At 45.4% G+C, this 12,562-nt stretch overlaps 1 protein-coding gene across 5 annotated transcripts in view; it reads left to right on the top strand.

Annotated features, from left to right (window-relative positions):
- The first annotated feature begins 334 nt into the window (after positions 1–334).
- SCN4A (sodium voltage-gated channel alpha subunit 4) overlaps positions 335–12,562 on the top strand; it is a 116,164-nt gene continuing 103,936 nt past the window's right edge. For 2 of the 5 annotated variants that reach the window (XM_083708932.1, XM_083708933.1), the window contains exon 1: positions 5,228–5,391. The gene's annotated coding sequence lies outside the window, so the exon portion shown is untranslated. Of the gene's footprint in view, positions 478–2,652; positions 2,710–5,225; positions 5,392–12,562 lie in introns of those variants that run through there. The other 3 variants (XM_083708934.1, XM_083708935.1, XM_083708936.1) reach the window with 3 other exon arrangements.

The raw sequence follows: 12,562 nt of genomic DNA, 5'->3' as shown, positions 1-12,562 counted from the left end.
ACATGCATGAGGGCTGACCAATGTCATTGCCCTTTTTTCAGGATTGTTGAGCTTTTGGGGGGATTTTACCTCAGGGGGGAAAAAAACTAGATTAGGACCCCGAAACAGACTTTGGACATGCCTGTCTTAGCATGAACTTCAAAGTTTATTCTGCTGCAGTGCAGAAAGTAAGTGAAATGGCAAACCCAGGAGAAAGCGGTGGGGGAAACCACAAACAATAAAGCATTTGGTAAACCTCTGGAGTGCCTGAGGATGGCACTGTGACCCCATGTGCCTCGACTGGGCACTGATATTGGATACAGCCGCAGTAGAAACAGAAGCCTTGCCTTTGAGAAACAGCCTGTGGAAACAGACTGACTTCAGCTCATCTGAAGGAGCGTCTAGTTAGGACTCTCCAGGAGTCCCCCACACCCTTGTATCTTCAAGTATTTTGGTGAATGTGATCACTGGGGATTTGAGTGCACCTGAGAGGTCAAGGTAAGTTGGCCACTAGATCAGGGCTTAAATTTGGTTCTTGGCTGGCGAAGGAATAAAGAGTGCCTCTGAACATGGGAAAAGCAGACCTGCTGCTGGTCTGCTGTGGTTTTTTTTTTTTTTTTTAAAAAGAGCACAATCCCAACATTAAGGCTTTTGACTTGACAGGGCTGTCATACGCCTGGACTTCCCCTGGGTATTATTGGGATTTCAAAGGCGGAAATGACATGGGGGGGGGGTTCCGAAATGCGGCACTTTTCCCTGGATCTTAGGAAAGCCAATCGAAAAATCGCAGTTTGGGGTTTGTCTAAAATAAGCTCAACAACTTTTGGGGTGATCTGGTTTTCACTTTTTGAAATACGGCGACCCTGTGTGAGATTTAGGCATGCCTGTCACTTATTCAAAGAGCCTTATTTAAGCATGATATTTGTCGGCCAAAATCACAAGATATATAACATGGACTTGGGACATTGTAGGTAGACACAAATACACTTGGGTTGAGGTACTCTTGAAGAACAACATTTATTTAAAAAAGACAATTGCCTAAAGTTAGCAGGGGATCCAGAGAAAATACACTGATTGCTGAGACATGGGAAGAATCCACATTTAATTGTGTCATTTTTTCCCCTCAGCACCAGAACAAAGTTGAATGGGGGACAGTTACTTTTTGTTGTGTAGAATCTTTATTTTAGCTTTGAGACACAAGATCAAGCATGGCAAGGGGGGTTGGGGTCTTATGAAAGGATTCTCCATGTCAGCTTGCTGTTGTTGCTTTAAAAAAATGAAATACAGCGATGGAGGGGACACACACATTTTGAATTTGATTGGGACAGCAGATCTCTGTGTGCCACATGCTTCATTCTAATTTCTATTTATTGAGAGTAAGTGATCAACGGTGGACTAAAGCAACTCACAAGGAAACATGACCCTAGGTACTTGTTAACTGTAGAGTGGCCAGCCAAGCAGTATTTTTACTGCTCTGCCCTGGAAAACTATGTTCTGTCAAGGAACTAGCCTTGGGATCCGAAAAGCCAGTGAAGTCCACATTCTGGGGGAGTTTGGATGATTTCTACAGGTTGAAAGAACACACAGGTGGGTGGGTGTCATGAAGCTTGTAATAAACAAAAATCTGCCTTTATTCCCTTATGGGGGACACAAGAGCCCTTATAGAGTGCTTTGTAGGTTATCCATCGGTCGGAGAAAATAACAGAGGCTAACCAGAGAATATTGAGAAGCAAAGCAGCTAGTAAACCTGATCTTTATTGAACTATTGCAACAGGGTGCTCCTCTCACTCGCAGGAAAGGAGGAGGACCTAGAACAAAGGTGTGCCCGCCCTTATATAGACATTTTAAATTGCCCGCCCTGGAGTCCAAGACCACCCCCAGAAACATCATACATACATCACAGAAGGGGTGTAGCTCAAGACCACCCCCCAGATACATCATATCTACATCACAGAAAGGGCAGTCTACAACAGAAATCTGAATGCGTTGTTTATCTCCTGTCTGGCAGGTTACCTGTTAATGGCCACTTGATTGGATTACCTGGGGAGCCTGGCCAGTCTTTCATAACGATAAATACTTAGTTCCTGAGCCAGGTCACAGGCTCACCCTATTCATACACAGACATACTCTTAAGAGAGGATTTGTGAACAAAAATACAACGGGGAGGCTTTTCCATTTTCCTTCGGCCTTGCAGAGAAATATCTGAGGTCAATTTGGGAGGGACAAAATGGTTTCAGGACTTTTTCTGTGGGGTTTCAGACATGTGGTTTATATATGCAGTTATGAACATTATATATATATATATACATAAAGCTAGCCCCTTTCCTCACTGTTTGTGGGTACTGGCCTCGGGATGGGGGAAAACACATGAAATCAGACAAACGTGAAAGACTAGTTGGACAAACAGCTCCAAGACAAGGAAGCAGTTTGAACAGTCACGTGAAACACAAAGATTACAATAAATAAAATGGACCGTATATTGAAAGCTCGACCAGCTCACACTTAAAGCACATGACCGCCCCCTCTGCCATCCCACCCCAAGAAAAATCCTGGGAGCTATAGTTTGCTAAGGATGCAGGGGATTGTAGTTCTGTGAGAGGGAACTACAGGTCCCAAGATTCTTTTTTTTGGGGGGTGTGGCATGCGCTTTAAATGTGCATCAGATGCAGCCACTATTGGATCGCGGCCTGGTCCAGGGTGGGTCGCGACCGGAGCAGTACCAGCATGCAGGTATATAGAAAATGTTTAAGAAAGGGGGTTCCTGGATCTGAAAAGATTGAAGATACCTGTTTGAAATGCATGCTGTGTATCTGCCCAAGGTTTTCAGCTGGAGATTCCGGACCTAGATAGGACCTTCCTTCCTGTGGGTTAATATGGCAGTTAAATCTGCACCTGCAGCAGTGTGGCCTGGCAAATTTCTATTGATGCTTCTCCTAGCTGGTGGCTCTTTACTTAATTTGTTTTATCCTTGCCCCCCCCCCCCTTTTGAGAGCCAGTGTGGTGTAGTGGTTAAGAGCAGTAGACTCGTAATCTGGTGAACCGGGTTCGTGTCTCCGCTCCTCCACAGGCAGCTGCTGGGTGACCTTGGGCCAGTCACACTTCTTTGAAGTCTCTCAGCCTCACTCACCTCACCGAGTGTTTGTTGTGGGGGAGGAAGGAAAAGGAGAATGTTAGCCGCTTTGAGACTCCTGAAGGGGAGTGAAAGGCGGGATATCAAATCCAAACTCTTCTTCTTCTTCTTCTTTTGACAGTGGCTTGTGCTTGTGCTTCTTGGCTACTGGCCCAACCATCCATCTTTCTGTCTCTCCAATTTAATGAGTGCTAGGTAGGACTTCAAAGAGGAAACAAGTCCTTAAATAGTCCACTGTCAGGAAATGGGAAACTAATTAATAGGCCTCTTCAGGAAGGCCATGAACAAGGAGATAAGCAATTAAAGTGCCGATAGCCAGGGGAAAAGGGAGCTTTGCTCAATGGGATTTATTTTGCCTCTGAGGGAACATATATTAGAATCTTGCCCCCAGGGATGGGGTTTGTGGGATAAAAAAAATTCCACATTAAGAAACTTCCCAATACAGGGCTGTCTTCAGATGTCTTCTAAAGGTTGCATAGTTACTTATCTCCTTGGCTCGGGGGTCACATAAATCCATACCCTCCAACATTACTCAGATGAAAATAGGGACGCCCTAAGGAAAAGTGGGTTGTGGGTGGCGCTGTGGGTTAAACCACAGAGCCTAGGACTTGCCGATCAGAAGGTTGGTGGTTCAAATCCCCGCAATGGGGTGAGCTCCCGTTGCTCGGTCCCTGCTCCTGCCAACCTAGCAGTTCGAAAACACGCCAAAGTACAAGTAGATAATTATTTTTTTTTAAGAATAATTTTTTATTAACCAACCAATCACATCAAATCAAACCAAATTACATAGATTCCAAATTACACAGCCAAATTTTAATTTTTTTTGGGGGGTACTCATATTTCAAGTTCCGAAGGGGATCCAATCAACTTCTTGCTTCTTGCTGCTGTTTTAATGTCCACAAATCTAACCATACGATGTTCACAGTACTATCCAGTACTTTCTTATTGGTTTTCCACATCTCTTGTTGTTATTTTCATATATTTTTCCTTTCTCTTTGTACAAGTAGATAAATAGGTACTGCTCCGGTGGGAAGGTAAATGGTGCTTCCTTGCGCTGTTCTGGTTCGCCAGAAGCGGCTTAGTCATGCTGGCCACATGACCCGGAAGCTGTACGCCGGCTCCCTCGGCCAATAAAGCGAGATGAGCGCCGCAACCCCAGAGTCATCCACGACTGGACCTAATGGTCAGGGGTCCCCCTTTACCTTTAAAGAAAAGTGGGACATTTCGGGATCAAATTTATTGAAAACCGGGACAGCTTCTGTAAATCCGGGGCTGTCCCTGGAAACCAGGGACACTGGAGGGTCTGGGATGGGATTTCTGGAATTGCAGTGAGGGATGTAAAATTATATGTGTGTCCCGTGGAGCTATGGTTGAAATCCCTCTTCATGCTGCTTGCAGAAGACCAGAATGGACACACCTCTGGGGAATAGCATAGCCCCTGAGCCCATAAGACAATCTTGACATGTGGTATGAGAGAGAGAGGGAGAAACGGCTTCGGTTCTGTATACCTGAAGGAGCGTCTCCACCCCTGTCGTTCAGCCCGGACACTGAGATCCAGCTGCGAGGGCCTTCTGGCGGTTCCCTCATTGCGAGAAGTGCGGTTACAGGGAACCAGACAGAGGGCCTTCTCGGTAGTGGCACCCATCCTGTGGAACGCCCTCCCTTCAGATGTCAAGGAAATAAGCAGCTATCCTATCTTTAAAAGACATTTGAAGGCAGCCCTGTTCAGGGAAGTTTTTCATATTTAACGCTGTACTGTTTTTAACACTTGATTGGGAGCCGCCCAGAGTGGCTGGGGAAACTCAGGCAGATGGGTGTGGTATAAATAATAAATTATTATTATTATTATTATTATTATTATTATTATTATTATTATTATTATTTATTATTATTATTAAATTGTAGGGTACATATTATTCTGGGGAAGGGTCGTCTGCCGCTCCTCGAGTGCGGAAAATGCAATCTCGGCGATCCCTTTGTGCGAATCCCCGGGTGGCTGTACCATCGTCCGGCACTAGGAGATGGAGCTGCAGGGTTGCAGGAACCATCTGATACTTGACCAGCTGCCCAGAAGGGCGAGTGCCAAAGCCGAGAGAGAGAGGACGATGCTACCTGAAGAACCCTCCGGTCCTCAGGTTTCAGCATGACCATTTGAAGGGAACAGCAGCTGTTCTGCCAACAGGCAAGCAGCTCGGCCTGAGAGCTCCCACTCTCGGGGCAAGTCTGAGGGAAGCGGGGGGAAAAGGCCTTTTTCTTTGGGATATTGCTCACTCCATTGAACAGTAAGTAGGCGGGGGAAACCCCAAACCCACCCTGGCAGAGCTTTTGCGCCTCGCCTCCTTTCTCTTTCTCGCAAGAAGCGGCTTGACCTCCACCTTCTCTTTTGCGTGGCTGATTATTCCTGCCTGGCTTTTTGGCTGACCCATGGAGAGTTATGCGCTGTTGCTGCTGCTGCTGTGACACCTTTGGCTAAAACATTGTTTGGCTGTGGCTTCCTTTCCCCCCCCCCCCCTTTCCCCTTAAAACCAGATAACCACCAGCTTCCTTCAGCCATATTAGAAAGTAAAAAAAAAATGGGTGGGTCGGGGTGGGGGACACTGCTGAGGGGAGTTGTGGGTGGGTGGGTGGTGTACACAGGGGCCATAAACAAAGCTGACAGGAGGAATGGTGCGGCCAAGATTTAAGCGGCACCAGCCTGCGAAGAAGCTGCTAATGGCTTGTGAGAGCGGCAGGGCTGTAAGGCGAGATGGGCTGGCTGACACCATCTTCTTCCAGCTCCAGGGGATGACTAGAATCTTGGCTTTCGCACCAGAAATGCGCCCAGCTCTTGCCGTCTTCAACTACCACTCTAAATATAAACCCAGGCCGTACACAGGGCTATTAGCAGTCGCCTTGTGCATTTCTGGACCTGGAAGTCTTTCTCTCTCTCTCTCTCCCCCCCCCCCGCCCCGATCCTTGATAATGTGTGATTTCTTGAGGAATGGGTAGGGAAAGGCGCTTTGCCTATGCTCAGAGGCACTCTTCTCTGTATCGTTCACTTTGCACATGCTCCAGTGTTGGGTTCCGCCACCAGAAACGGTTCACGGGACTGTGAAAGTCATCTTTTGAAAATAATACATTCTCGGAGGACGAAAATGAGTTTTCTGGCTCATGAAGGAATATCGGTTCGTTCGCCTTTTCGCACCAATATTTCCCGAATTGCTTGGCACACCTGAGCTCTCTCTCTTTGCCTGTTTGCTCAGAACGTCTGAAGAGCTTAAAGTAGAATTGGTGGGCCTATTTTTCGCCGCCAACCTTCCCCTTTGGCTCATCGATGGAGGAGGGATACGGTTTCGATGTGTCGCCCAAGGGCTTAGACTCGGTGGTGCACCAAGCAAGGACACTGCATTTGAAGCTGAGAAACTGATTCAAGATCTCTCGCTGGGATCAGTGCAGGGGCGGTAGAGAGAGAAAGGAAGGAGAAAACACGTTTGAACGGTCCTGTAATGCCAGATCTTGAGTTTGTGATGAAAAGGGCGTTTTTTAAATTATTCAAACCAGTGTTTAGCTTGGTCCCAAGGGAGAGGGTGGCCGCACATAGCTAATGCCACCCTTTATTTAGGGATTGCCACAAAGAGCAGTTACTACATCACTTGTTTCAGTAATCTAGAGCCATCTCCTTTTCATTCATTTCCCCCTGCTAGGGTGAACCATTTCTCTGTGTTTGGGGCTAAGTGGCTGCAGCAGAGATACAGTGGAGATGACTCGGGCCTTCCTTTCAGATTTGCAAGTCTCACAAAAATAAAAGAAAGTTAGCTTCTGGGTGTGCGCAATATGTTTCCTACATCAGGTGGAAATAAGGGGTGCCAAGGCCGAAGTTGCATCTTTCCACCTTCTTGTCATTCTTATCTCAGGTCGCTAGAGGCTCGTTGAGGTTGTCTGTAGGAAGGGCACTCTGTGCATGGTCAGAGGCACTTGTATTTTTCTTAGCACATTTTAGGGCTGAGCAATGGCACGGGAAATTGGTTCTAGGTCCAGCAAGCCACAGGTCAGATCATGCGCTGCTCCTTATGATGTATATTTAGCGAAAGCAGCTGGAGGTACAATATATGGGCCTATTCACTGTGTGAGCTTATGTAAGAGCATATGTATACCACTTCAGTTGGCATGGCTTTTTTCAAAGATCCATGGGAACTTTAGTGTGATGAAGTGCTAAGGATGTTGTTGTTGTTGTTGAAGTGCTAAGGATGTTGTTGTTGTTGTTATTGCTGCTGTTGTTATTATTTAATTTATAGAATTTATAAACTGCTTTTTCGCAGAATCAAAGAGTTTGAAGGGACCCTGAGGGTCATCTAGCCCAACCCTATATGATGCAGGAATCTCCACTAAATAAATCCATGACAGATGACCATCCAGCCTCTGCTTAAAAACCTCATCAGAGATTTGAAAGCAGTTTCTAACAATAATAGGACAATATAGTGAAACAATTCAGTAGAGCGAAAATGGAAGGTGGTTAACATCACATTTATAAAAAAATTAGCAAGACAACCATGAATAATAGCCTAAAACCCCAGAGTAAACGAAACAATTCCTCCAAGAGCCTGGGAGAAAAGTGGGTTTTGACTAAATGATGCAAGGCCAACATTTCTGTCCACACCTGTAAAGGTAAAGATAAAGGGACCCCTGACCATTAGGTCCAGTCGCGGACTACTCTGGGGTTGTGGCGCTCATCTCCTTTTATAGGCCGAGGAAGCTGGCGTACAGCTTCTGGGTCATGTGGCCAGCATGACTAAGCCGCGTCTGGCGAACCAGAGCAGCGCACGGAAACGCCGTTTACCTTCCCGCTGGAGTGGTACCTATTTATTTACTTGCACTTTGACGTGCTTTCGAACTGCTAGGTTGGCAGGAGCAGGGACCGAGCAACGGGAGCTCACCCCGTCACGGGGATTCGAACCGCTGACCTTCTGATCGGCAAGTCCTAGGCTCAGTGGTTTAATCCACAGTGCCACCCACATCCCTTGTCCACACCTGTAGGGGGAGAGAATCCCAGAATCTGGTATCACCAACCCAACAAGTGATATTTGCTAGTGATGTTGCAGCAAGTCGATGTCAGAGTCTAGGATGGCTAATATGGGGAGAGGCGCTTCTAATGGGAGCATCTAAGACCAGGCATAGGCAAACTTCCGCCCTCCAGATGTTTGGGACTACAATTCCCATCATCCCTGACCACTGGTCCTGTTAGCTAGGGATGATGGGGATTTTAGTCCCAAACATCTGGAAGGCCGAAGTCTGCCTACGCCTGTGCTAAGGCTCTATTTCTTTAATTTATGCACATACCACTTACTCAAACAAAATCCCTCTAACTGGTTTACAGAACTCTAGCGGCAGTGTTTTCTATTAGCTGTCGATTCTGGACGGACTTCACGGCATGCAGAGAGCATTGCCGTGAATCTGCTAGAGATCTCTAGGCTTTTCACAGAACTGTGGTTTCCAAGTAGCAATTTCCAGTGAGGTCCTTGTGGTTTCCTAAAGGGCAGTTAATGACCATTAAACCATTTTAATTTATACATATGTCCAGAGAGCTTGCTTTTACAGTTCAGAAGGTATTGTAGTTTTCGGGCTATAACGTGGGGCCCTTGACAACAGTAATTTCACCATTAATCTGTCCAGAACTTCTCCCCTCACCAGCTCTGTGGCCTATAGTTATCGCAACTGCATGACAGAAAGCAAGAGAAGCCTTTTTCCAAATGACATGTATAGTGTTGTAAGGGGGGGGGTTGGAGGGGGGGCGTGGTAGGTTAGGCTGTATGATGCCTGAGACCATTCTAATTCCTGGATTCAGCAAGTGTTACAATCTAACAGAGGATCCCATTGTTGAGTTAGCCATGGCCCCCAAGGATGGGTCCTTATTATAAGGAAATGGTTCTGTGCCCCAAGGGCAAATGGGTGGAGGCCCTACCTCACCTGGTGGGTAATGAGAAACTAATAATAATAATAATAATAATAATAATAATAATAATAATAATTTTAGAAATTTTTATCCTGCCCATCTGGTTGGGTTTCCCCAGCCACTCTGGGCAGCTTCCAACAAAATATTAAAAATACAATAAAACATCAAACATCAAAAACTTTCTTAAACAGGGCTGCCTTCAGATGTCTTCTAAAAGTCAGATACGGTGGAACCTTGGGTTGCGAACATGATCCGTTTGGGAGGCATGTTCGCAAGCCGCAGCGGTGCGTCTGTGCACATTCGGGTCGCAATTTGGTGGTCCTGCGCATGCGCGAGCGCCGAAACCCCGAAGTGACCCGTTCAGGTACTTCAGGGTTTGTAACCCAAGTTATCATTGTAGTGGTTTATTTCCTTGAAATCTGATGGGAGGGAGTTCCACAGGGCGGGTGCCACTACCGAGAAGGCCCTCTGCCTGGTTCCCTGTAACCTCACTTCTCGCAGGGAGAGAACTGCCAGAAGGTCCTTCAAGCTGGACCTCAGTGTCTGGGCTGAACGACAGGGGTGGAGATGCTCCTTCAGGTCTAGTGGGCCGAGGCCATTTTGAGCTTTAAAAGTCAGCACCAATACTTTGAATTGTGCTTGGAAATGTACTGTATAGGTCTTTCAGGACCGGTGTTGTATGGTCTCAGCAGCCACCCCCAGTCACCAGTCTAGCTGCCGCATTCTGGACTAGTTGTAGTTTCCAGGTCACCTTCAAAGTTAGCCCCATGCAGAGTGCATTGGATAACTAGAGTTTTGTGTGAGCTAGGCCAGAGACAGGCTGAAGGGAACAGCCAGAGAGGGGAGAGTCATGCTTGATTTCTGCTGGAATCCAAGGCAATGACAATGGGAGAATCAAAGACCTTCTGGAGTGTAAATGCTGTGAGCTCCTTCGTCGTAGGCTAAGGTTGTAGATATGTGTAAATAAACCCCACATCCTAAGACACCAAGGTCTACTATGCTGTCCCTCATTCGGAGGAAATAAAACATTTTGTAAGCACCGAGTCTCGCACCAGCTGGAGATTGGGGTGGCTGGCAACAATATTTAGTCAATGTTACATGTGCAAGAAATGATTTACCCATCTTTGTGTGTGAAAGGCACCTAATTCACCAGTTAATTTTGGAATAGATAATTGAGGGCCGGGGAAGGCTTCCAGTGACCATGTAATCTCGAAAACAAGGAAGGGTCTAATATGAATTCATGTAATATAGGAATGGTGTAATCCTATCCATGTCTACTCAGAAGTAATTCCCATTGAGTTCAGAAGGGCTTGCTCCTGAGTAAGTCTAGGACTGCAGCCTCCTACTGTCAAAATTGCATTTGTAAACAAGATTTTCAGAGGGCTTGTGTGCCCTCTGATGTAGATATCTGCTTTCAAAGAAAAGCACTGGGCTAAGTCTATTACAGGAGTATTATTAACACCTCTGCCCCCTCTCCTCCTTCAAGCCACATTTAAAGCCCCAGTTCTACACAAACCTTATCATATCTGGGTACAAGTCTGACATGATGCATTGCGGTCCCTTTCTTTCCCCGCCACATGGCTTCTATTTGCAAAAATGTGAGAACAACATAGATTAATTTCTGCATCTTCATCACTGTGTCTCGTTTGCTTTCGGGGGCAGCTTTTTACCGGGTTGGCATTCTTGGGAGGAGACTGTACTGGAGTTTCATGATAATGAACTTGGATCGGGCCAAAGGTCCATTGAGTCCAATGTTTCTAACATTAGCAAGATATGTTTCTCTGGAAAACAGGGCCAACCCCTGCACCATTTAGCTGTGTACCTGAAGGAGCATCTCCACCCCCATCATCCAGCCTGGACACTGAGGTCCAGCTCCGAGGGCCTTCTGGTGGTTCCCTCAGTGCAAGAAGCGAGGTTACAGGGAACCAGGCAGAGGGCCTTCTTGGTAGTGGCACCTGCCCTGTGGAACTGTTAAAGGGTTTTTTTCCTCTGGTGGCAGATGACAGAAACTATGACACCACGAGACCAATGTAAAACCAAATCAAATAAAGGTTTTATTACAAAACAACAAACCTTGTGGGTGTTTTCCTCTGCAGGGAAAGTTCAAACTGCAACTTTTCCTCCTTTCATAGTCATGACCAGCTGTACCCAATCTGCCCAAAGCTCACAGAAACAGTTCTTAAAGGTACAAACATCTTTACTGTTTCTTTGCAGAATGACTCCCAACAGGAACGCCCTCCCAGCAGATGTCAAGGAAATAAACAACTATTTTACTTTTAAAAGACAATTAAAGGCGGCCCTGTTTAGGGAAGCTTTTAATGTCTGATGCTGTATTGTATTTTAATATTCAGTTGGAAGCCACCAAGAGTGGCTGCGGAAACCCAGCCAGATGGGTGGGGTATAAATAACAAATTATTATTATTATTATTAGTAGTAGTAGTAGCATTAGGGGGGAAGACCCAGCAAAAAGCCTCCAATCAGTGCACATGAGAGCTTTTTCTTACTACTAACAGGAGCACACGGTGAGGCGATTCCACAGGGAGGCTTCGGCCTTCCCCTGACCTCCCCACATGCTGTAATCTTGATAACAATTTCCCTCCCTTACCTAACATTATTAAAATGAAAAAAAACAGTGACATGATTTTTTAATCATGTCGGTGACATAATGTACAGTTAATGTCTTTAAAAAGCAGTCTTTGGCCATTTCTGCACCTTGTATTGATGAATTCCATGTTTTCTGAAGATGTACTTACCGTATTTTTCGCTCTATAAGACGCACCGGACCACAAGACGCACCTAGTTTTTGGAGGAGGAAAACAAGAAAAAAAATATTCTGAATCTCGAAGCTAGAACAGCAAGAGGGATCGCTGCGCAGTGAAAGCAGCGATCCCTCTTGCTGTTCTGGCTTTTGGGATAGCTGCGCAGCCTGCATTTGCTCCATAAGACGCACACACATTTCCCCTTACTTTTTAGGAGGGAAAAAGTGAGTCTTATAGAGCAAAAAATACGGTAGTTTTTTTGGGAGGTTGGGGCAACCGCCAGTACAGTATGTCGAATCTTGTTTCATTTTGATTGTTGTTTTTATATATCTTTTGTATACTTCTTAAACATTTTAATATTTTTAGATGCCTTGAATTCACAAGGTTTTTGGGTTTGTTTGTTTTTGTTTTTTTTAAAAAGGACAAATATACAGTTTTTTAAAAAGAATGAAATAAATATTGAGAGAAGCACAGCCAGCTTTTGAAATCAGCATTTATTCAAATTTTGTTGTTCTCCAGCCAAGTAACGCGTACAAAGATGCATTTATTAAAGTGCCCATAAAAAACTTTTAGTATGCAAAAATGCATTATATTAGACAGAACTGCTTTGCAAAAATGTAGGTTTTGCACAAAATTAAATGCAAAAAATATTGTGCATTTTAGGAGAAATTCTCACTAAAGTGCTGGTGAGAATTTTCACGAGGACTTTTTAAAAAATTGCAAACTGATGTGGAAATGTGGAGAACTGGGGAGGAAATGAGAAAC

This window comes from Podarcis gaigeae (assembly GCF_964106915.1).
Source record: "Podarcis gaigeae genome assembly, chromosome: 13".
NCBI lineage: Eukaryota > Metazoa > Chordata > Lepidosauria > Squamata > Lacertidae > Podarcis > Podarcis gaigeae.
This window is presented reverse-complemented; position numbering and strand designations above follow the sequence as displayed.